Here is a 22,012-nt window from a genome sequence, read left to right on the forward strand (position 1 = left end):
GAGACGGCACATGCGAAGCGAAGGACGGCGGAGGTGGTCGCAGCATCGCCCCCAGCACCTTGCGGGAGACGCCACCACCACCACCACCACCTTCCTCCTCCTGCTGCTGCGGCTCCGAGGAATCGCCCGACCCACCCCATGCTCACCCGTGCAAGGTTACGACTCACGACTGTCCCTCTCGCCCTGAGCACAATGGCTGCTCGTCCACAGGCCGCTGTTGGGAGAGTGGTGGATGCGTGGGGGGGGGGAGGTTGTGGAGTGAGTGAGTGAGTCCGTGGACTGCGCTTTCAACCTGACGAACGGAGTTCGATTCCCCGGCTACAACTAACATCGGTGGCGAGTGGTATCTCGATTTCGGCCTTGGTGCAGATACCCCATCATCTTCACCAGGCCCCGACCTTTGGGGGGCCCCAGGCCCCACAACCCCCCCCCCCCTCATGGAAGGCTCTGCTTGCCATTGTCCAGAACCGAATCCCTGCACATGAACATCCCCACTGCCCACTGTGAGGGGAGGCGATGGTGTGGGGAGGCATTCATACAGCAGTGGATAGACCACGGTTCACGGTGATCGATGACGATGATCAGGCCACTCGTCATCATTCGCCACGTAGCGCAGTTCTCCTTGTAGCTTTAATCACGATCTCACCCAACAACAGACACTGTGAATCTAAACATTGGCCGTGAAAACCTCGACGTATACAATTATATCTCGCCTCATTGCCTGCGAGATAAATGCATATTCTTTGGGTTTTTCGGTAAAGTCACGCAGATAGGTTATTTTCTTTCAACATATCCACGTGACTTTACCGAAAGACCCAAAGAATATGAATTCCTGCAGTCACGAAAGCTTTAAGTCAAAAGCGTAAAGGAAACTTCAAACTGTTATCTTGACGCCGAGTAGCGCCATGATTTTTCGAAGAGAAGAAGGCATTTACATCCAGCCCTATTGATTTTGTCCCAAAAATGATTCGGGCAAGGCGCAGTGGAGGGGGGGGTGGAGGGGGGGGGGTTACGGGAGTTATGATGGGGGAGAGCGAGGCCCTGGCGAAGTGAGAGAGATGAAGTCGAGGTCACACTGCACCAGAGAGAGACACGGCGAGAGAGACACGGCGAGAGAGACACGGCGAGAGAGACACGGCGAGAGAGACACGGCGAGAGAGACACGGCGAGAGAGACACGGCGAGAGAGACACGGCGAGAGAGACACGGCGAGAGAGACACGGCGAGAGAGACACGGCGAGAGAGACACGGCGAGAGAGACACGGGGCGAGATACAGAGAGAGATGGGTGGAGACAGAGGGAGACGGAGAAACAAAACGGGAGATAAACACGGGAAAAAAGAATGCAGACACGGACATATATAGAGACGGGCAGGTACAGAAATCGAGAGGGAGATGTGTAGAGCGCTACAGATAGAGGAGAGACTTTTTATAAGTTTATTCACCAGCGGCAAAATGCCCTGGAATTTCGCAATATTCAAGCCTTAATGGCCACACCAAAAAGCACAGCTCACCATCCCACCGCCGCCCCGCGACACGCAACGCCGGCACTACAATCCCCACGCACCGGCCGCGCAACAGCATCCGACGCGCTGTGTCATTTCGAGCTTTGGCACCTCTTTGCTTGGCAGGGCCCCCCCGCTTATTCCACACTTCCTCCCCTGATGGTTCGAGGTCACAGTCATCGGTAACATCACCACCGCTAGACAACGCGGCCCGTGCGCCACGCCACCGCGCGAGCCACACCGCCACATGCACATTCATCCACGTCACATGTGCCACACCGCTGCGCACGCACCACCACCCCGCGAGATTTCCGCGACACGTGTGTCACACCACCGCATGCACCATACTGCGACGCGCACGTCACGCCACAGGTACGCGTGCCACAACGCCCTGCGCCACACCGCGGCACGTGCGCCGCACCGCCTGGTGCGACCCACCGCCGCGCACGTGCGCACATTTTTGGTCCGCCGCGTGCGCCACACCTCAGCACATGTGCCGCGCCGCCAAGTGCGTCACACCGCTGAGTGAGTTCCGCACCACCGCGCGCTACACCATGCCACGTGCGTCACGCCGCCTCACTCCGCGTGACACACCGCGGCGCGTGTCCCGCGCCGCCAAGCGCGCCACACCGCCGCGCACACACCACATTATTCAGACCGCCGCGTGCGCCACACCTCAGCACATGTGCCGCACTGCCAGGCGCGTGCGCTGCACGGCCGGACTGTCACGCGCTCCGCTCCACCACGCGCGCTGTACCGCCGCATACGTCCTGCCCGCGTCGCCGCGTCTAACGCCCGTTTCGACTCGATCATTAAAAAGTGAAGGTCAGTTCACCATTCGTGTTGGTGCAGAGGGCCTGACCGGCCCCCCACCGCTCCTGGAACACGGCGTGCGCATCTCCAACCTGGGAAAAGTACGCGTGCTCCAGCCGGAGCCTCGCTTTCAGCAGACCTTTCAGCGTTGCCTCCGCTGAACAACTATCGTCCGTGTCACCTCGCAGTTTCTTTTTTCGCGTTTTGTATACTGCCATCTTGGCTTGCGCGCAGACAAAGTTTGCCAGGATGTGGCGCTTGTCCGCCCGGTACGGTACCCCGCATATAAAGACGCTCTTGTAGAAGGGCACCCCCAATTTCTTAAACACGGCTCCCAGGAGTCTGAACAGCGGGTCCAGCCGCGAGCACCCCACGTACTGGTGGGCGAGGTCCTCCCTCGCGCCACAGAACACGCACAGGTCTGATGCCCCCGGGGTGACCTTGCTGATCCACGCCGCCGAGGGCAGCGTCCAATGCGCCAGCCTCCACTGGAGGTCCCCGCTGCGCTTTGCCACGGGGGCCTTGTAGAGCTGTTTCCACTGGGGGGTGGTGTCGATCAAGGGAGAGAAGAACTCCCTCCACTTCGTGTCCGGTAGGTTTTCCAGCTCTCGACACCGCAGTGTTTTGACGCAGCAGTCGTACAGCACCCGCTTGGAGGCACCCTTGAGGGCCACGTCTCTGCAGTTCGCGAGCTTGAGCAACCTCCCTGCCTCACAGCGCCCGGGGGGCTGGATGCAGGAGACGCGCAACTCCTGGAAAGCGGGGGGAGGGGAGGGGGGGGGGGGAGGAGGAGGGCGGCGGCCGTGCGGCACCGCTGTCTCCTGGCGTTTCTAGCTGCAAACGCAGCTTCCGCATCGCCGCGATCGCCTCTCGCAACAACTTTTCTCCGGCCATCATGGAGCGGAGCCCAGCGGCGCCGCTCACCTCAGCTGCGTTCTTCCATTTGGAGCGGCCGTCCTGGCTCTTCACAAGATCCCTAACCGTTCGCACTCCTGCCGAGGCGAAACGGAGGGCCAGCGTTCCCTCCTCCCTGATTCCATCGAGGAGGCTATTGTGGAACAGGGGTTCGGTCATGAAGCCGTTAAGGCCGTGGTGCGGGCTCGCCCTGCTCCATTCCAGGCTCCGCCACGCCTCCAACAGGCTCTGGTAATAGCCCGGCAGTCCGGTGCAATCGACTAGGGACAGGTCCATAAGGAAGAGCTCCCTCCCATATCCCAGCCGCCCGCCCGCATTTCTCAGCAGGGCGAGGGCCAGCGACGTCCGGGGCAGCTCTTCTTGCTCATATAGCAAGTTTCTCACGGCCTGGAGCCTGAAGCTCATCACTCGAGCGGTGACGTCTACCAGGCCCTGGCCGCCCTCACCCACCGGCAGGCAGAGGACCCCTGGCCTCATCCAGTGCTTGCCATTCCAGACAAAGTGGGCAAGCGACCTGTTCGCCCTCGTGAGTAACCAGCCCGGGGGTTGGAGGGCCTTGGCTCTGTGCCACAGCACCGAGGCTGCCAGGTTATTCCCTATGAGCACTCTCCCCCTGAAGGACATTTGTGGGGCAAGATGTGCCCACGCTCTCAGTTTAGCATCAAATACGTCGCTCATCTCGGTCCAGTTTTTGTGAACGACTTGGGGCTTCCCTAGGTACACTCCGAGATACTTCACGCCCTCACCCTGCCAGGTGACTCCGCCTGGGAGGAGCACGGAACTCACTGCACCTTGTGACCCCATCCATAACGCCTCACACTTCAGCCAGTTGACTTTGGCGCAGGAGGCCTTTTCATAGACCTCCACCGCCCGGCAGAGTGCAGCGACGTCCTGCGCGTCGTTGATCACGGCGCATACGTCGTCCGCATATGCGGAGAGCTTTATGACTGCATTCTCCGGCCCCGGGACCACGAACCCGGACAAGGTGTTTCTCAGGCGTCGCAAGAGCGGCTCAAGGGACAGGGTGTAGAGGAGCCCCGAGAGAGGGCACCCCTGCCTGACTCCTCTTGTCACGGGAACAGGGCAGCCCAGCCTTTGATTGATTTTTATGAGGCTGGATATGCCCGTATATAGGAGGTGCACGTGTGCCGTGAAGTTCTGGCCGAACCCTAAGGAGAGGAGCAGTCTTCTCAGGTACTCGTGGCTTACCCTGTCGAACGCCTTCTCCTGGTCCATGAATAGGAGACCTGCATCCATGTCGTGCATATCGGCGAGGGAGATCACATCCCTGACCGTGCCGATGTTGTCATAGATGCAGCGGCCGGGGATGCAATACGCCTGCTCGGGTTGCACGAGCTGACCCACCACCTCTTTGAGGCGGTTTGCCAGCGCCTTGGCGAATATTTTATAGTCGGCGCACAGGAGGGAGACGGGCCGCCAGTTTTCTATGCGACGCAGGTCCCCCTTCTTAGGCAACAGGGTGACCACCGCCCTCCTGCAGCTCTGCGGGAGTTCCCCGTCCCGCAGGCTCTCCTCCAGCAGCCCCAGCAGGCAAGGGCCGAGTACATCCCAGAAGGTCTCGTAGAACTCAACTGGCAGCCCATCGATCCCTGGGGATTTGCCAGCTGCCAGACCTTTCATGGCAGTGTGCAGCTCCTCCAGGGTGACAGGGCTTTCCAGTTTGTCTCTCTCCGCGTCCCCCAGAGTAGGGCCCGCAGCTAGTAGTTCTTCAACTGCCTCGTCCTGTACGTGCTCAGCCTTGAACAGGTGTGAATAGAAGTCCTTCGCGATCCTAGCAATTTCCCCCTCGGCAGTTGCTGTCTTCCCCTCTGGGGTAAGCAACCCTGAAATGTTGTTCTCATTGCTCGAGGGTCTATTGCCTAGCCTAAAGAAATACTTTGAGGGAGAGTCCGTCTGTGCCAGGTGTTGCACCTTTTTGTGCACAAACGAACTATGTGCCTGTTGGTCCGTGACGGCCCTAAAAAGTCGCCGCTTCTCCAGCAGCACCTCGCCCTCGTTGTTGTGCGCGTCCTGGGCCGAGCCCATCTCAGCCTCGAGCAGCAGCAGCTCGCTCGCCAGGTGTTTCACCGTCTCCTCCTTGGCGGCGGCGTGCTGGCTCGAAAGCTGTAAACAGAGGGCCCTAATTTGCGCTTTAGTGTGTTCCCACCATCTCTGACCAGAGCTGAAACTGCTCCTAGTTGCTGCCCAGTGTGACCAACAGGCCCTGAATGCCTCCGTGAAATTTTCGTCCTCAAGCAGCTGCACGTCGAGTTTCCAGTAGGGGCAGCGACGCCTCTCCCTGGGGACTCGCAGCAGTGCTGAGACCAGGTGGTGGTCAGAGAAACCGGATGGGGTGATGTTGCTGCCCCCGAGCCGGTTAGCGCTGTCCGCACTGATGTACAGCCGGTCCAGCCTGGCGAGGCTCATCCTCCCCTGCAGGCCCGCGCGGCACCAAGTGTATTGCCTCTGGCCTGGGTGTTGCAGTCGCCACGTGTCGAGCAAACCCAGTTGCTGCACCATGTCGGCTAATGGCCGTGCGGATTCCGGGTGGGGCTCAGCACTATTGCGGTCGAGAGCCGGGTCGAGGGTGCAGTTCATATCTCCCCCCACGACCGTGAGCACCCCGTCCGCACTGCCTGCCTCCAAGGCATTCCGCAGTGTGCCGGAGAAAAAGCGTTTCCTCTCACTGGTCTTACTCGGCGCATAAACGTTGAAACACCGTAGCCTCGTGTTGTTTAACACGAAGTCTACAGATATCAGATGGCCTTTTTGGATCTCTCTGAAGGCCACGCCTTCCGGGAGAAACTTTGGACTAAACACAATTGCAACACCAGCGCGGTTGTCTTCTCCGTGACTGAAAAAGGTCTGACTGCCCAAGAGGTGCTGGCGCTGGGCCTGCAGAGTTGCGTCAAGGTGCGTTTCTTGCAGAAACGTCACATCCGCTTTCTGCTCGCTAATGAAGCTGCAGATGCGGTGCCACCTCTGATCGCTTCGAGCTCCGTTGCAGTTTAAACTCGCGATCCTTACACCTGAGGAAGCCATGGCTTTAGGCGTCGGCTTCAGCAACAGCATCAGCGGGGGGGCACTCCGGTTGGGACATGCTCCCCTTTCTTGCCTTCTGCATGAAACCCCTCAGCCGATTGCCTTCCTGCGGGGTGCATTTGTGCTTTTCCATGTCGCTGATGATTGTCTGCGCGACCTTCAAGAAGGCCTGCGCATCGGGGAAAGAATCTCCGATGTCGACCCCCCGCTTCTTGTAACTAGTTCGGAGGAATTCGACAATCTTGCCGGGTGTGTACTCTCGTTTCTTCTTAACATGTGAGTAGCTCCCCTCACTCAAGTTGTCTTCTATCTCTAACTCCGACCCTCCGTCGTCTGAGTCTCCCGGCACGCTTGTGTGAGGCTCGGTGGTTACCTCTTCCAACGCACCGTGCCGATCGGAGGTGTCTTCCAACTCGGGCCGGCTCCCCTCTGCGGCCTCTGCCTCCCTCACCTGGTCGGGTGAGGAGGTGAGCTGGTCGTCACCCCCGAGCGCCGTGTCATCGGCAGGCTCATCGGTGGCTTCCAGCACCCCCCCCCCTTCCGGGGCAGCTGAGTCCGGGTCTGGTGGTCGCCCCTCTGCCTCGGCATCAACCGGCCGGTGGGCCTCGTCAATGACGATCACCTCACCCTGTGGCTCGGCCTCACCGCCGCGCCCTGCTGTTGCGTTCGGGCGGTTGTCCCGTTCGTCACTGTCGCTGTTGTCTTTCTCGGCGGCGGCGGCGGCCACGCGTTTTGGAAAGGTGCCACCGCGCCCCCCCCCCCGCATTGCCTCCTCTCGCCTTCCGCTTTCTCGACTCAACGACGGTGAAACCCTTTTCCCCGCCGTCAGTCATTGGCTGCGCGTGACCATCAGCAGAGTCGGTGGGGGTCTGCTGCTGCTGCTGCCGCGGTGGCGGCGCCTGCTGCTGCTGCTGCAGCGGCGGCGACGCCTGCTGCTGCTTCTGCTGCTCCCGCACTTCTGCTGCTGCTGTCTGCGCAGGCGGAGCTGCTTTTCCCCTTTCCTGTTTGTTTGCCGTGCAGTGTTTTCGGGTGTGTCCGACACCACCACACCCGTAGCACTTCGGCGCTGCCGTGGAGGCATACACGGTATAGACGTGACCATCAATGGTGTACTTGAAGTTCACATCCAATTCCGTGTTGCCTTCCTTTAAGATCATAAACGTTTGACGCTGCAGCGACAAAACGTGTGCTAGCTTTGGGTCTTTCGACCTCAAAGGCAGCATAATTATATTCGAGATCACTGTGCCGAAGCGCTGTAGATCTCGGCGCAGTTCGGTGCCCTTGAGAAATGGCGGCGCACCTGAGAGCATCACCCTGATGGCGGGCGACGAGAGCGGGGTGCACTGCACAAACAGCCCTTCCCCGACGTCGAGCCCCGTCTCTACCAGGCGCGCCACCATACTCTCCTGGGTCACGTACACCACCACACCTCGGTCTTGCCTTTGGGCGGTGAGGATGCCCGCATGGCCCACACACGTGGCCACAGCAGCAGCGACGATGTCGGCTGTGATCTCGGGCGGTGGATAGCAGATTAAACCGTTCCTTCGCGAAAGACACTCGAGCCTTGGATATTGCGCCATGGTGGAAAGGCAGCAGTAACCGCAGGTCTTAGCGAGAAAGGGAAACGAAAAGAACGATGACTCTCCCTTTCAGGCCAGGCACAGGCTCTCACCTGAGCCCAGGCCTCTGTCCGCTCACCTGGTGGAGCAGGAGCGACCACTAGGTGTGGCCTCTCCGCACGGGGGCGAGAGAGAGATAGAGGAGAGAGACCGGGACAGAGGGAGATAAAAACAGAGAGGTCTGGACAGCGAGAGGAATAAAGAGAGCGCTGGGCACGCGGCAGCGATGGAGACACGTGGGTAGAGAGAGAGAGAGAAACCGAGATGGTCCACCCAGTGCCATGCACACCGCCCCGCGCTGCCCACAGTCTGTCCATTCAGGTGCGGCTCCCAAAGTGGAGTAACGCGCCTCGCTAGGCGGCGCGTGTTGCTCTGGGGGCGACAACCCGCGACTGCGCGCCGAGTAGCAACGACAGTGGCGGACACTGAGCCTCGTGCCGAGTTCCACGAGCGGCGATGATGTCTCCCGTGCGCCCTGGCAGTGCATTGATATTCACTCCTCGCCTGTCCCCAATCACGCTGGCCTGATGTGATGCATGCTAATTATCTGAGACGTTGTAAACATTTGTAAAATCGGTTGCCGCATGCTCGTAAATACAGAAATGGGCACTTACATCGTCCGCACTGGGCGGCTCTTGGAATTCCGAAGAGAAAATAATTGGCGGCCAACTTTTAAAAAACACCTGCCAACTTGCATTTTTCAAGCAGCTAACTTTGTTTTTCCCCCTCTGTGTAAAGATACCGGACAGCATTGTGACTCTGCAGCACTGTGACTAGTATTGTGACCATCTGTAGCACTGTGACTTGAGCTTTGTGTCTCGCGAATGTTCATGTTCGTATCACAATTTAAACGATTCCTGTGATGATGGGGGCGGGATGGAATGCACTCGACTGCTCCACTCGGGCTGAGTGGGAGCACGGCACCACCACCGCCACCGTCGTCGGCTGTGGAGTGGCTTGGAGTGGCCCTCATCCTCTTTCCTCTCCGCTTCTTGGCCTTCACCGCCTCATCCACTCCGACGACTCATCTCGCTCCATCCGCGAGCCGCGACTGTGCCAAGCGCCGGGTTAATTGGCCACATCCACCGCAGACAATTTGCTCCTTGATTGCGGGGACAAAAATTCAGCCCGGTTAGTTTTATCGTAAAATCTCGAGCGCTTGTGCGATTAATTTGTTTTCGCGTTTGTTCGTTTGATGTTTGGTTTCTTTATTTTGGTGGTGGAATCGCCGTCTCTGTCTGCTTGGGACTCTGTCCGCTCGCTCGCTCGATCATTCATCCGCTCGCTCATTCGTTCGCCCGGCTCCGCTCTGCTCGCTGCTGCTGCCGCTCGCTAACAGCAAGTTCCCCAGGCAATCCGGGCCGCATTGAAAATAATGTTCTCATTAAACCATAAATATTAATGAGCGCGCCACATTTTAGCGAGCGGTTTTTTTCCCGCTGCCAATTAGCGTGTAATTTTTCTGAGGAAATATTGCGATTTTGCATTTCATTAGCGCAGAAAACGGTAAGAGCGTGGCGTGGTTTTAGCGGCCGTTGTTTCGAGGAGTGCAAGGCCCTCCCGCTGCTGCTGCTGCCTTTCGGACACTAATTAATTATCTCTCACAGCCCCGAGCCTCCGTGAAGTCGTGTTGTAAATTACACAAATAAAATGTAACGCGCACGTAACACATGGCCGGAACAAATGCGATGCTGCTGCTGCGTATTTGTTCTGTTTCTCCATTAAAAACAAAATGAAAACGTTGTTTTATTACTAAATCACCTCCATAATTTATATTCCTGCATTGTGAAATGATTATTTATTCAGGATGAATGTTGCCATGCATAACGGCACGACATTTGTATGCACCAAATATTACATTTTTAATTTATGCTTTAATTTATTTATATTTAGTGACTTGCTTATCGTTTTCTCTGTTTTACACCCCGATCGTCGTTACTGTGTTGTTTGTTGTTGTAACTCGCTGACCCTCCCATTCTGCTGGACATCCGTGAAAAATAACTTAATAGCTCATCGGATTCCTACAATATAAATACATATCCTTCTGATATTATTACACAGTGCACATGGCAGTAGGTATATAACTGTGCCCGTCAGAACTGGGAAGCTAAGCTGGTTGTAGACTGGTAGATACTGGATGTGCGTCAAGCCCAGAGCTTGATGGGGACTGCGTGGTGTCCACACCACATGGGGTGGCTGTTCTCCAAGTCTCCTCCAGTTTCCTTCCACAAGAAGCCCAACACTCATCGGTGAATTGGCCAAACATCCCATATATTGAGCCTCATTGAGGCGTTTCTGCATGGGTAACAATGTAACTCGCAATGTCTCGCAATTACCAACGTAACAATACCATCATCGGTTGATATTTAAATGATAATATAAATGAGTGGTTATTCTCAGAGCGCTAAAACAAATATATTTTCCAGCACCGGTCAACCGTAGATGCGAGAACATAGCCATCTGGACGTCCAAGAGAGAGAACGTTCTTAATAGATGCAATGTGTCATCTAAATATAACCAATGTGACACTGTGAAGTGAGATACTTGATAAAGGGAGTCAAAGTAAATGAAACCAGAGTGGAATAAAAAAAAGCAATCGGAGAGAGCGCTGTGTGTGTGTGCGTGCGCCTGAGTGGCCTTGGCTTGCCTTAACCGTCACGCAGCCGAAGCTACTCGGGAAAGCTTCCACCAGGTTACACACGTGACGTGGTTTTATTAGTTTTGAATACGTTTCTATTTTGTTAAGACTTTGGGGGTGCGATTTGCTGTGAACAAACAAATACATCGTTTTGTATGAACAAGTTGGGATGCATCTTGACTTAAAGCTTTAGTGACTGCAGGAATTTATATTCTTTGGGTCTTTCGGTAAAGTCACGTAGATGGGTTCAAAGAAAAAAACAAAAAATAACAAAAAATTATGACGATTCGATTGCAACACAAGCGGTCTAAACGTCGTAGTTTTTAGTTATTTTTTGTTATTTTCTTTGAACCTATCTACGTGAATTTACCGAAAGACCCAAGAATAGGTTGGGATGCCTCAACTGCAGTACAGCAAGGAGGAGGCCACAGTCAATCCGCTAGTCTGACATTACTCTCCACCCTACCCCCCCTGCACAGACCCCGGACCACAACTCACATCAATCTCCTCTCCAGGGATCCCGGTGTGCACCTTCAACAACCGCCCTCGGTAAGCGTGGTGTGTTCACGGAAGGTTTATCGGGATCGGGATTACTCGGAATCTGATGTTTCTTATTTCCCATTGAGCTAAGCCAGTAGACGAGGACTTTTGCTCCCAACGTTGACCCAACGTTGGCCATGTTCACTGGGTATATGGCCTTTTGTTCAAGGGCGACTCGGCAAGCGGACAAACGACGGCAGCAAAGTGTTGTTCTGTACAGAGGCGGACGAGCGTGAGTTGGAGCGCTTTGGTAAAGGTGAACGCGACACTGCAATCTGCCTAAAGAAGAGCGTTTTGTGAATCGTTGCCGTCCCATAAAAATGCCCTCTTCACGACGGCACCGCCGCCACATCCGTACCTCGCGCAGGGCATCGTTAGGATGGCTCGGGCCGTTCTCGTGTCGACTCGCAGCCCCGCACGTGTCCCGTGCCTGACAAGCCGTTGCTCGTTTGCCGTCCCCTGCAAGTGTGCGACTGACCCCTTGCCCTTAGCACTGCGGCCCTGTAGCACCAGCCACAGTGGCCGTCATCGGCTTGTCAATAAAACACCTCCCCACCTCCCCCATGCATACGCGGCTCGGGGAATTCAAATGCCAGTCTCGCGATTTCTACCAACGCCTCCGGCTCCGTCTGCGATAACTCTCCGCACCGCGGCTGTTCCGTCGCCGTGCTATATTGGGTATTTCTTGATAGCCTCGCTGTGCTACGAATGTCACCATGTGACCGCATGTACTTAGATTGCTTGGAATGCTGCCCAAGGAACCAGTGGTGGAGGTGGCTCCTCGGGAGGGGGGGGGGCTGATACAGAGCCAGCATGGAAGAGATCTGGGGTTCCACTCTGGGTTTCAGCCACTGCCTGTGATTAAACCGGCTTCTCAAGTGTCGTGAGTTGATGGTCTCAGCCTGATTACCAATAACTGTACAAAAAAAAAACATTGTATTTGGTTTTCCTGCATCATACAACATGTAGAACTCCAAGTACTTGACTTATCCGTTTCGCTGGCATGCAATGCACACCTCGAATAGCAGGCTAAGTGCGGTGCCCCGAGTGTGGAAAAGTGGCATTTGAAGGGAGCTCAGAAGTCGTTCTGTGATGTAATTTTTAGGAGGCAGTTCTGAAAAAGTTCCGATGTGCAGCTTATTTGCCTTGATGAGATGGTATCAAAGACGGAATTGAAATCATCATAATAATCAGCCATTACCTATCCACTGCTGGATGGAGGACACGAAAATAGTCCCAGTTCTTGTCGGTTACGTGTAATCTCGTTCGGTATTGTGTGTAGTCTCGTTCGGTATTGTGTGATATTTTTCCCATGATAACCGTCACGGCTGTTTCTATCTCGGAGGCGGAAACCCCAGGCACAACTCGGCTGCTGATTTGAAATTGCCTGAGCGTGCGCGCAGGTGGAGACAAGCGTTCTTCACTTGAGTGGGAGAGCGACTGAGAGTGTAATCAAACCTCTCCCTCTCGAAGAGGTTGCAAGCGAGCATGAGACGCGATCGCGTCTAAACTAAACAATATTTATTTTTGCCAGGTAAGGCCCACTGAGCTAGACAGCGCTTTTTTAGACTCAACCTGGCAACAACTGATATTCCAATGAAGTGGCTTATGTGGAATTTTATAGCAGCCAAACACTCTAAGCGCACTTTGTTTCAAAATGTGGAGGGAAACGCTGGAGAACCAGGAGAGAGAGAGAGACGCAAACTCCAAAAATACAGCTGTCAGGGTTGGGATTGAACCGAAGACCTCTTGTATACAAGGCGAGGTAGTTCACATCTCGCCACCACGTCGTCTGCTCCGGCTTGTCGGCCTGGAGCGAGCACCGCAGACCCTTGCCGACGGGCGCTGGGAGCTGAAGTATCCCTCGTGTCAATGGACGCTAATGCAGTTGGCGATGCGGTGGTGGTGGTGATGTGGGGAGCACTAGCGTAGTAGCGGTTATCGCGCTGCACTATAAACCCGGCGACCGGAGTTCCATTCCCAACTCACAGCCAACACAAGTCACAATTATCTGAACCGGTCCTGGGCATCACCTAGGTCGACTCGGCCTCAAATCTGTACCTGACGTGGTGTGTGAACATCGCCACTGTGGAGACGAAGGCGGACCGGCGTGCTGCTGTCCGCCCAACTTCTCGTGTGCCGTGCCGCCCTTCAATAGGTCGAGTCGCTAACAGCCCTTGCCCCAGCAGTCTGTTAAGGCTGTACGGGGGGGGGATCTTTGTCTTTGGTGGTGGTTATTGGTGCCGGATTGGCCTCTCCCCCTCCCCCCATGGCCATGCTCACCGCACATACATGAGGATCATTCGTCGTGCTGGCGGTTTTGAGACGCCGCGATTTTCGGTGTTTGGAGTGCGTGTCATTCGGCACGGTGTCAGACGTTTCGCTCCCCACGTGCTGCGAGCTTCTTTAAGGAATGGGATGCAAACCAAAATAAAAACTGCAGTTGGATTGGTAGCATCGCAGAACCGTGAGAGATGTCGACGGCATTGGGATGCCTTCATCCAGCAGTGGATTGAACACGGCTGACGAGAAATGATGTAACTCCTCGCGGTGATGCGAGTGCACCGACCCACGCCCCCCCCCCCCACGGTGCCGTCCTCTCTACCGCCTGCCCTCCTCGGGGGTGCTGCAGCGGAGCGAGGCCCCCCGTGAGCGCCGGGGGTCGGTCGATGATACTTCAGCCGATACATTGACGCGCGACCCTCACTGATGGTTCGCGGGAAGTGCCCTTCTCAATTACCACATTGTTCTCGTGGGTTGGGAGGACGTGGAGCGCAGGGAGGGGGTGGTTCGTTGCGAGTGCCCTGTTTCTTCCCTCCCTCCTCCTTCCTCCTCAAGCTGCCACGAACACCTGCAAACGTCGTGGATAAAAGGGGGCCTGCTGGGCTGACATGAATGGAAGCCTCTCATCTCACTGCCCCCACGTCGGGTCTCTTTCTCTAATTGTGACCTAAATCACGGTGAATGCGGCGGATCTCTGTCAGATCTCGGGAGATAATCGGGGGTTGAGCTTTTGTTAGTTGCACAGGTGGAAGGCCACCAGGGCTCGCCAGGTGTTGCAGGCAAGAGGCTGAACATTGCCGAGGAGATTGAGTGGCGAGTGTCACCTCCTCGTACCCGTGGTGATTCTTCCTGCCCCATGCTAAACGGTCATTAATCATCATCGTCGGCCATGATAAATCCACTGCTGGATGGAAGCCACCTCCAGTTACCGCCATCTCTCAATTACTGATGGAACTTCCCAACGCAAAGCAGCACCGTTCTTAAAAAATGTCTTGCGTCTCGGTGAGGCTTTGCAGGGTAAAGAAAGGATGTCGTTATCATCATCATCATCATCCCAGGCGATGGATAAGAGAGGCTGTGGTCCGCTCGATTTAACGTACATCTTCTCTACCGTCGTCCAATGCAGCTCCGGGTCTCGGAGCTGCAGTCCGCACGGGCTGAGCGATGCGATGCAATTTCGTGGGCGTTTACCTGTAAACGCACTCCGGCTCGCCCTCTCGCAAACGGCCCGGACACATCTTGCCGAGCCTCTCCAGAGAGCTCTGACTCCGGATGGTGGTTATTGCCACTTTTGATGCTGCTAAGTCGGCGATTGAACCGATGATGAGCTTCCCTTCAGCCCGACACCCTCCTGACCACGCGTCCCACCCCCCCCTCCCCCAACGCGTGAGCCCAACAAGAGCTCGTGACGCTCGACGGATGATGAGACGCTCGGAGAGAAATGTTTATTCACGAGTTGCGGTGAAATGAAATTTGAAACCGGTTGGTATTCTCCCGCGCGAGAGTTTGAAGTGGGGTTTGGTGTATTAAGTTGTTGTTGTTGTTGGGGCCCCTTTTGGCGGCGGGCTGCCTGCTGGAACGCCCATTAACCTCACCCCTTCCTTGCAAATGGAATCTAAATGTTGGCTAATATGTTTTGCTTGTAATTACGCCCTAATGGCGAAACGTGCATGTTATTGTGTTGTGCGGTTTCGACTGTGATATTTCATTGCAATGATTCGGAATTTGTTCCATTACAGTGGTTTATTTATTATTTCTAACTTTGCATGGCATTCGGTCAAATGAGTTTCCCCTTCACGAAGGTAATTTTACGCAACGTCTGTGATTTTGTTGGGTTTTTTCCATCGCTCTCGTTTTGGTAATGTGCGTGTTGAAAAGCGCTTGACTTTTAAGCTGCAAAGGAGTCGTGCCACTTGGTTTAATTCAGACGAGGTCCGCTGGTGCACTCTCCTCATCTCGTAGTCCCTCTCATGACGTCTCGCTCAGGGTTCATGAAAGCAAAGATCGTTTTGCTAAAAAAAACAGAAGCCTCTCGACGATTTACCGCGAAATCGAGAGTGAGGTTCGGGGCCCACATGTAAAAGAGTCCAACGGGGCAGGGCGCGTGTGCATGCATGTGTGTGTTTGTGTGCGTGCGTGTGTGTGTGCATGCGTGTGTGTGTGTGTGTGCGTGCATGCGTGTGTGTATGTGTGTGTGCATGCGTGTGCGTGCGTGTGCGGAGTGGTAGTGTAGCGGTTAGCGCTCTGAGCTACGAACCTGGTGACCCGAGTTTATCTGTACCAGTCCTGGGCCTCCCCTCAAATGAGAACCTGGTGCGGTGTGTAAACAACGGCACTAGGGAGACAAAGGCGGCCGGGCGTGGTGTTGGCCACCCACCCCCTCATATACCGTACCGACCTTCACAGGTGCTCGCTAACAGCACTTGCCCCAACAGTCTGTTAAGGCTATAGGGGGGTTCTTTGTCTTTCTGCGTGCACGGCCCCGTCGCACGGCGGAACAGGAGGCCACGGTGAAGTGCGATTCCGAGGGACTTGCGGCTGTCGGGGCTTACAAAAAACACTCGAGTGGGCCCCAGTCAAAGATGCCAGACGCTCGCGTTTGAAGCGTGGCCAGCCTGAGAGGAGGAGGAGGGGGGAGAGATAAAAAAAAATTCGGCGGCGTTTTCTTCCACATCCCCCCTCCGACACACTGCAAGAGGGGCCCGGGAGATGAAAAGAGCGAAAAAAAATAATCAAACGATTGCGCGTTTGTGCAACGGCGCTGCAGTGTCGGAGGGAGACGAGGCGCCTTCTTCGTGAGCAGTCTCCTCGCGTGTGATGTACATTCAAAAGGGAGACACAAGTTATTAAATGCAGATTTGGTGGCGAAATGTCGGCCGGGGGACTAAATTTTTAATGTGATGAAAGCTCCCCCTCAGCCCTCGCCTCCACCAACCTCCTTCAAAACCTTCCTCTTCTTAACCCCGAGCAGTCGGCGGCTTGTCCTGAGTGGGCCGGCGCTTATAGAACCTAAACACACCTAATAATAATAATAATATCGGCCGAGGCTCCAAAGCCTTTCAGCTGTCAAGAAATCTCATTACACAATGGTTAGCACACCTGCAGGACTGTCAGGGGACCTGCCGCTGATGATGGCCTGCCGCCCGTGCCTTTACCTACCGAAGATTACCTTCCCCGAGTCTCTTCCCCCCCCCCCCGTCCCATCTCCTCCTCTCGTGGACGCCCGTTATCTGTTGAATTATTAACGAGATCTGCGCTCCTTAAAAAATAGGACTGGCGTGTGTATGCAAAACCGCAAATCTGATATTAAAATGTAAATTTTCGGCAATCCATTGTCGGCGTGTGAGGTTGGTGTGTGTGGAGGGGGGGCGTGGGGGGTGGTGGCTTCTGTGTTGTGATGGGAGCATGGAGACGGGAGGACGGGAGTGCGGGTGCCTCGCGCAATTGTGCTCAAGATATTTTTTTTATGACTTTAGAAGCGTTATTCGCTTGGTAATAGAATGATGGCTTTCAAAAACACCGCGCCGTGACCAAGTTAAATTAACGATTAAACTTAAGGTGGAATGACACTCCTTATCCGGGTGTTATATCATCAGAAAGTACTTTGCATGGTTTTTTTTTTCAGAGGCTCATCCACAGATTTTGGGTTCATAAAGAAACGATGCTCGAGTGATCTTGGACACCGTGGTCCGTTATCTATTTACACAAACAAAAAAAGCTTGCCAAATGCATGATCTTTTATTTGGACTTTCTGTTTTAGACAATTTCCTTCATAAAAGCAGAGATGTTTTGTACTGTTTTGTTAGGACGCTGCTGCCAATGCTGCCCCTTGCTTAAAAATTACAACAACAAAAAAGTTGTTTCTGCATACCGAGTAATTCCACTGAGAGGCAGGATGAGAACACAGAGCCGGGACTACAAGTGAACCGGGCCTCTCGTTTCAACTTCACAAGAGTCTCGGTGGACTTTGGGCAGGAAGTGCGATGGCTTAGAAGTGGCGACAGGATGAGACTCGTGACGGAATGGCGGCCAAAGGAGAGGACCTGCCCAAGGGAGTGTCGACCGAAGGAGATGGAGCCAATAAGAGTGGCTCAGGTGCAGGAGCAAGATGGGATAAGGCATCACGAGGCCAAGACGGAAGGCGACAGTATAGGGAGGCCTTCATCCAGCTGTGGGTAGACAATGGCTCATGGTGGTGGTCATTATACAGAATGTATGCGTAAATATCAGTATGGTTATGTATGGTCAATCAACCCCCATGGCTGACATGGTGTGTCGGGAGGTCTTCATCCAGCAGTGGATTGACAAAGCGCTGTAGTCGATTATAAAAGTGCAAATTATGGCTCCAAAGGTAAAACACCTTTTGAGTCCCGCAACCTGGTACCTATTTTATCAGCCCTGCAGGGAAGGAAGCTGTATTTGCCAGCAATTGGTAATTGAACCCCCGCCACCACCATAATGTCTCTGAGCTGTACGCTCTGAGCTACGGAACCACTCGGCTCGATTCAAAGGACGACGTTTATTGGAGTAACGGAATTGCACTACGAGAGCAGTTTCACGCGTCGGCTCTCGCGACCGATATCCATAACATAGGTGTGTGTGTGTGTATGTTTTGGGTTAGATCGTGCACGAAAGTTTTGAATATTCCCTGGTAACAGAATTCACTCGAGGTAACAGAATTACAAGCACACTGCAACCCTCTCTTGTACAATACCAACCCCTGCTGTGTCGGATACCTTTGACGCGGTATTGCGAGCTCAAATGACGCCGATGTCACATGTTGTGATCGCTGTATCGGGTTCTCTGTCCCACGCTGCGAATCCGTTCCTCCGGATCAAAGAAAGCAAGCAGTGTGAGCACCCAATGACTCTCCACTCACCAACAATGTGCCCTCGAAAGAGCGCTTGTCCCGTGTCAATTAAACGGATAACGTTGGTTTGTTATCGTCAGAGCTAGATTAAGCCACGTTGTTTAACGTAGAGCTGGGTTAAGCCACATTATTTAATGAACCGCACCAACCGGCCCTGACCAAGTATGGGCACGCCACCACCATGGCCGGCATGGGGGGGAGGCCTTCATCAAGCAGTTGATTGACAAAGGTCGATACATATATTTTAATGCAACACACAGCTGTATATGTTCATATCATTAATTTTATTTTATTCGTTTCTATTGCGCTTGTTCATGTATGAAAATCCTCACTGAGTCTTTTTTTCAGGAGGGTCCTGCCAGGTTTCCATCGTAGGAAGGGCAATGATGCTAAACTACTAAACATTTTGTTGGTAAATATCCAAATTTTGGCAAACTTGAACCATGACTCCAGCACACTTGCGAATGTCGCCACGGGATCTTTCACGTTAACTGCGAAGCAGAATGTGTTTTATTTATTAAGACAAATGCACTCACCAGGGTAATAACCAGGCCGGCCGCTGGATTCGAACCGTGAACCTTGCGCTGCAATCTTGTGGGGTTACAGAGTGAGCCTGGTCTCAGTCCTGGCCCAATCCTACCCCGTCCTCTCCCCAGTCTCGTGGCGATTCACCGCCCACGTGGGTTGTAGGCTCCGTGTGTGTGCGTGCGTGTGGTGCCCGCCTTCCGCCTGCCTTCCACGCGAGGAGGAGGGGGTGGATGACGTGCCAAGCGGCTGGCACTGCACGCTCCATGTAAGTAGCAGGACGGAGGCACGGGGACCTGCCACTGGGCAGCAGCGGAAGAGAGAAGCGGGAAGGGAGGCCCAGCGGTGGTCGCTCAAGTTCAATTCCTGGCCACGACTAACATCAGTGGCGAGTGATATCTTAGCTAATTCTGTGCCCTTTGTAATGCATATCTGGTAGTGTGGTGGGTAAGGGGAGGCAAAGGCAGTCTGGCATGGTACTAAACACAACTACCCCCACATGCACCGTGCCGTGTCATGTTTACCAAGCCTGACTTGCTGATGAGACCCATAATGTTGCAACCGGTCGAGCGTTTCTGTGTATTCTTACATTCATCTTGAAGGGCATTAGGGGGGCAAACTGATATATATATTGAAAATGTGGAGCTACATCGCAGGGATAATGTATCATTAGTTTGCCCATCACGCGTAATTACGTTTTGCTCTATAATCACGGCTTGGCATGAGGAGCGGTCCCCGGTCACGTGGCTTCTTTCATTCTCAGCCGGTGCCATGGCAGCTTTCGCTCAATCCACCACCCTCCGAGGAGACGCCGCGGCAGGCCTGGTAACTGCGAAACGCAGCAATGCGAGGCTTTGTATTTCAATTGCTCTGTCGTTAATATCGTTTGTTAGTGCTCCGTGATCTATCGTGTGCGTTTGAAGTTGCAGTGCCACGCACGTGTTTGTCTGTGTGTAGCTCGAGGACTTGGGCGTGGATGTGAATGTGGAGGACGGCGCCCTCCACCGCCAGAGCTGTGGTACTGCAGCGATGCACTCGAGGTGGCACGCGACCCAACGCCGATTCCGTGTGGCCAGTGAAGAGCGACTCGATTGTAAGTGATTTAACCGTTCGAAGGGTTTATCCGATAATTGGTTAATTGTAGGAACACCCAACAACTGGCCCACCCACACGCCCACCCACTCGCCCACCCACTCGCCCACCCACACGCCCACCCACACGCCCACCCACTCGCCCACCCACTCGCCCACCCACACGCCCACCCACTCGCCACACACTCGCCTACCCACTCGCCCCCCCACTCGCCCCCCCCACACTCATCCAACTACTCACCCACCCACTTCCCCTCTCGGATATAGGGAAACAATGTCAAATATTAAATAATGTTTGTGACATACTAATTCATTTTCAGGTCATCATCTGGGTTAATGGTCCACATTTTCCAAATTGCAAACAATATCCACAAATGACTCCATTGGGATTATGCCGTTTATTCATCACCGCTTACTACTGCACAAAACTTGGCAGGGACCCTTCTGAAAAAGCATCGTGTGGCTCGCAGTGATGCTTTCCTTGGCAAACTAGCAGAGCGAGTTATAGTTATATTCTTGTAAATGGCAATTTGTTCTGGAGCTTTATTCCAATGTCGAGGTTCGCTAGCCACGACGAGAGGATTGCAGGAGAGAGTTCGTGCTGTGGTCTAACCGTTCCTCCTCCACCTCAAGGAGCGTGTGCAGACTGCAGTGATTTACAGCACCGTGCGTAGTGTTCGTCATAATAACGTTGTTCTACGGCACTCTCTCTTTCTTAAAGAGCAGCAGCTGCTGCTGGGCAGCAGCTCGCCGCCTCCCCGTGCCGCGGCTCGGACGCCGGGGCGCGTCGCGTGCCAAAGATCGACAATAACCGCACGGAGACGCTCCTGGGACCTCGTGTCTGGAAGAGTGAAATCGCTGACCCTGAACATTGTTCCCCGAGCTACATTGCTCTCATAAAAAATTGAAGCTTTAATTTGTACCCGAGTTGGGAGCAGCAACCCAGTGTTGAGAGACAGAAAAGAAATTCAAGGTTGGTCTGACCCCAAAACACATCCGTGAAAGCGACGGGGGCTGAGTGGAGGCAAACGATCGGGTTCGAATAATACGAAGGAAAAATGTCGTAAACGGAAAACGCACAAGCGGATAAATGTAAAGTATTGTGCACGTGTTGCCTGCGAGACCACTTGCCATCTAATTGTGTCGGTATCTGCCAAGAGTGCACGCGTCTGGCCCCCTCTTCTGTTCCGTCTCTGGTGCGTCACAGATTATTGCATCCGTGATGGCGAGTGGGAATTGGAATGTGAAATGTGCAAAAACAGAAGCCCTAATTGGCACCCGGGGAGTCAGAGTTGACGTCCCTGTCATCTTCATCGCCCCCCCCCCGCTTTCCCCCCATTGCTCTGGGTGCCATCGTGGGAGCGACGGTCCTCACCTGACGCCTTCGTATGGGGACGGCTGCGGGGTAACGTCTTTGAAACGCGTTCCTCTGGAATCCACCGCGAGTGGCAGCAGCAGCAGCTCCTCTCTTCCCCCCTTAAGTCGAAAGCGCGCCGAATTTTGCACCAAAAACTAAAATTGGTTTAAAAAGGCCATTGCGATTTTTCCTCTACGATACTGCCAGTCCTCTGCTCATTTCGGCTTTATCTTATAATATTAGTCTATCAGCATTTATAGCATTTGTAATATGTAATTGCCCAGGGGAGGCTGATTTCTCGGCTAAAGGGTGTTAGGCCAATCGTGTTTCCTTTTAAATGATCCCAAGTTTCAACTAAATCTTGCTGCTTTTAAAGCACATCAATCGATGGCCCGAGTTGTACAATTCTGAAGTTAGCGGGTTTTTTATACAATGACGTCATGGCCGTGAGAATGAAGGGGGGGGGAAATACTTATTGCAAATTTCAAATTTTAGAGCAATTTTATTTCAGCGTCATTAAATATTCATCACCGTAACCGACCATCTTCATCACCACAAGGGTCCCGGCGACTTGTCGGTGATTTCCGAGTGCTGCCCTGACACCCACCCCCCACCACCCCCCAGTGGCCCTCGTTGCATATCCGCAGAGAACGGTGGCTGCGGTGTGCCGCGGACCGCCCACGGTGTCTAAACGGCCAAGTGTTTCGTTGGCCATAGGATCCATGTATCTTCTCCACCCCCCGCCCACACACCAAGTTTGAAGGCGATCCAAGGAAATCATCTCGGAACCAGCTGGCCCACCCGACGCAACTGCAC

General features: G+C 54.2%; 1 long non-coding RNA gene across 1 annotated transcript in view; it reads left to right on the forward strand.

The window, feature by feature from the left end:
• LOC144932374 (uncharacterized) overlaps nt 1-22,012 on the forward strand; it is a 24,255-nt gene continuing 2,243 nt past the window's right edge. Inside the window, exons 1-5 of the long non-coding RNA XR_013636904.1 lie at nt 1-155; nt 11,010-11,079; nt 18,880-19,016; nt 19,512-19,573; nt 19,706-19,841. This is a non-coding gene — a long non-coding RNA (uncharacterized LOC144932374). The remainder of the gene's footprint in view (nt 156-11,009; nt 11,080-18,879; nt 19,017-19,511; nt 19,574-19,705; nt 19,842-22,012) is intronic.

Source organism: Lampetra fluviatilis, chromosome 5 (assembly GCF_964198595.1).
Source record: "Lampetra fluviatilis chromosome 5, kcLamFluv1.1, whole genome shotgun sequence".
Lineage (NCBI taxonomy): Eukaryota > Metazoa > Chordata > Hyperoartia > Petromyzontiformes > Petromyzontidae > Lampetra > Lampetra fluviatilis.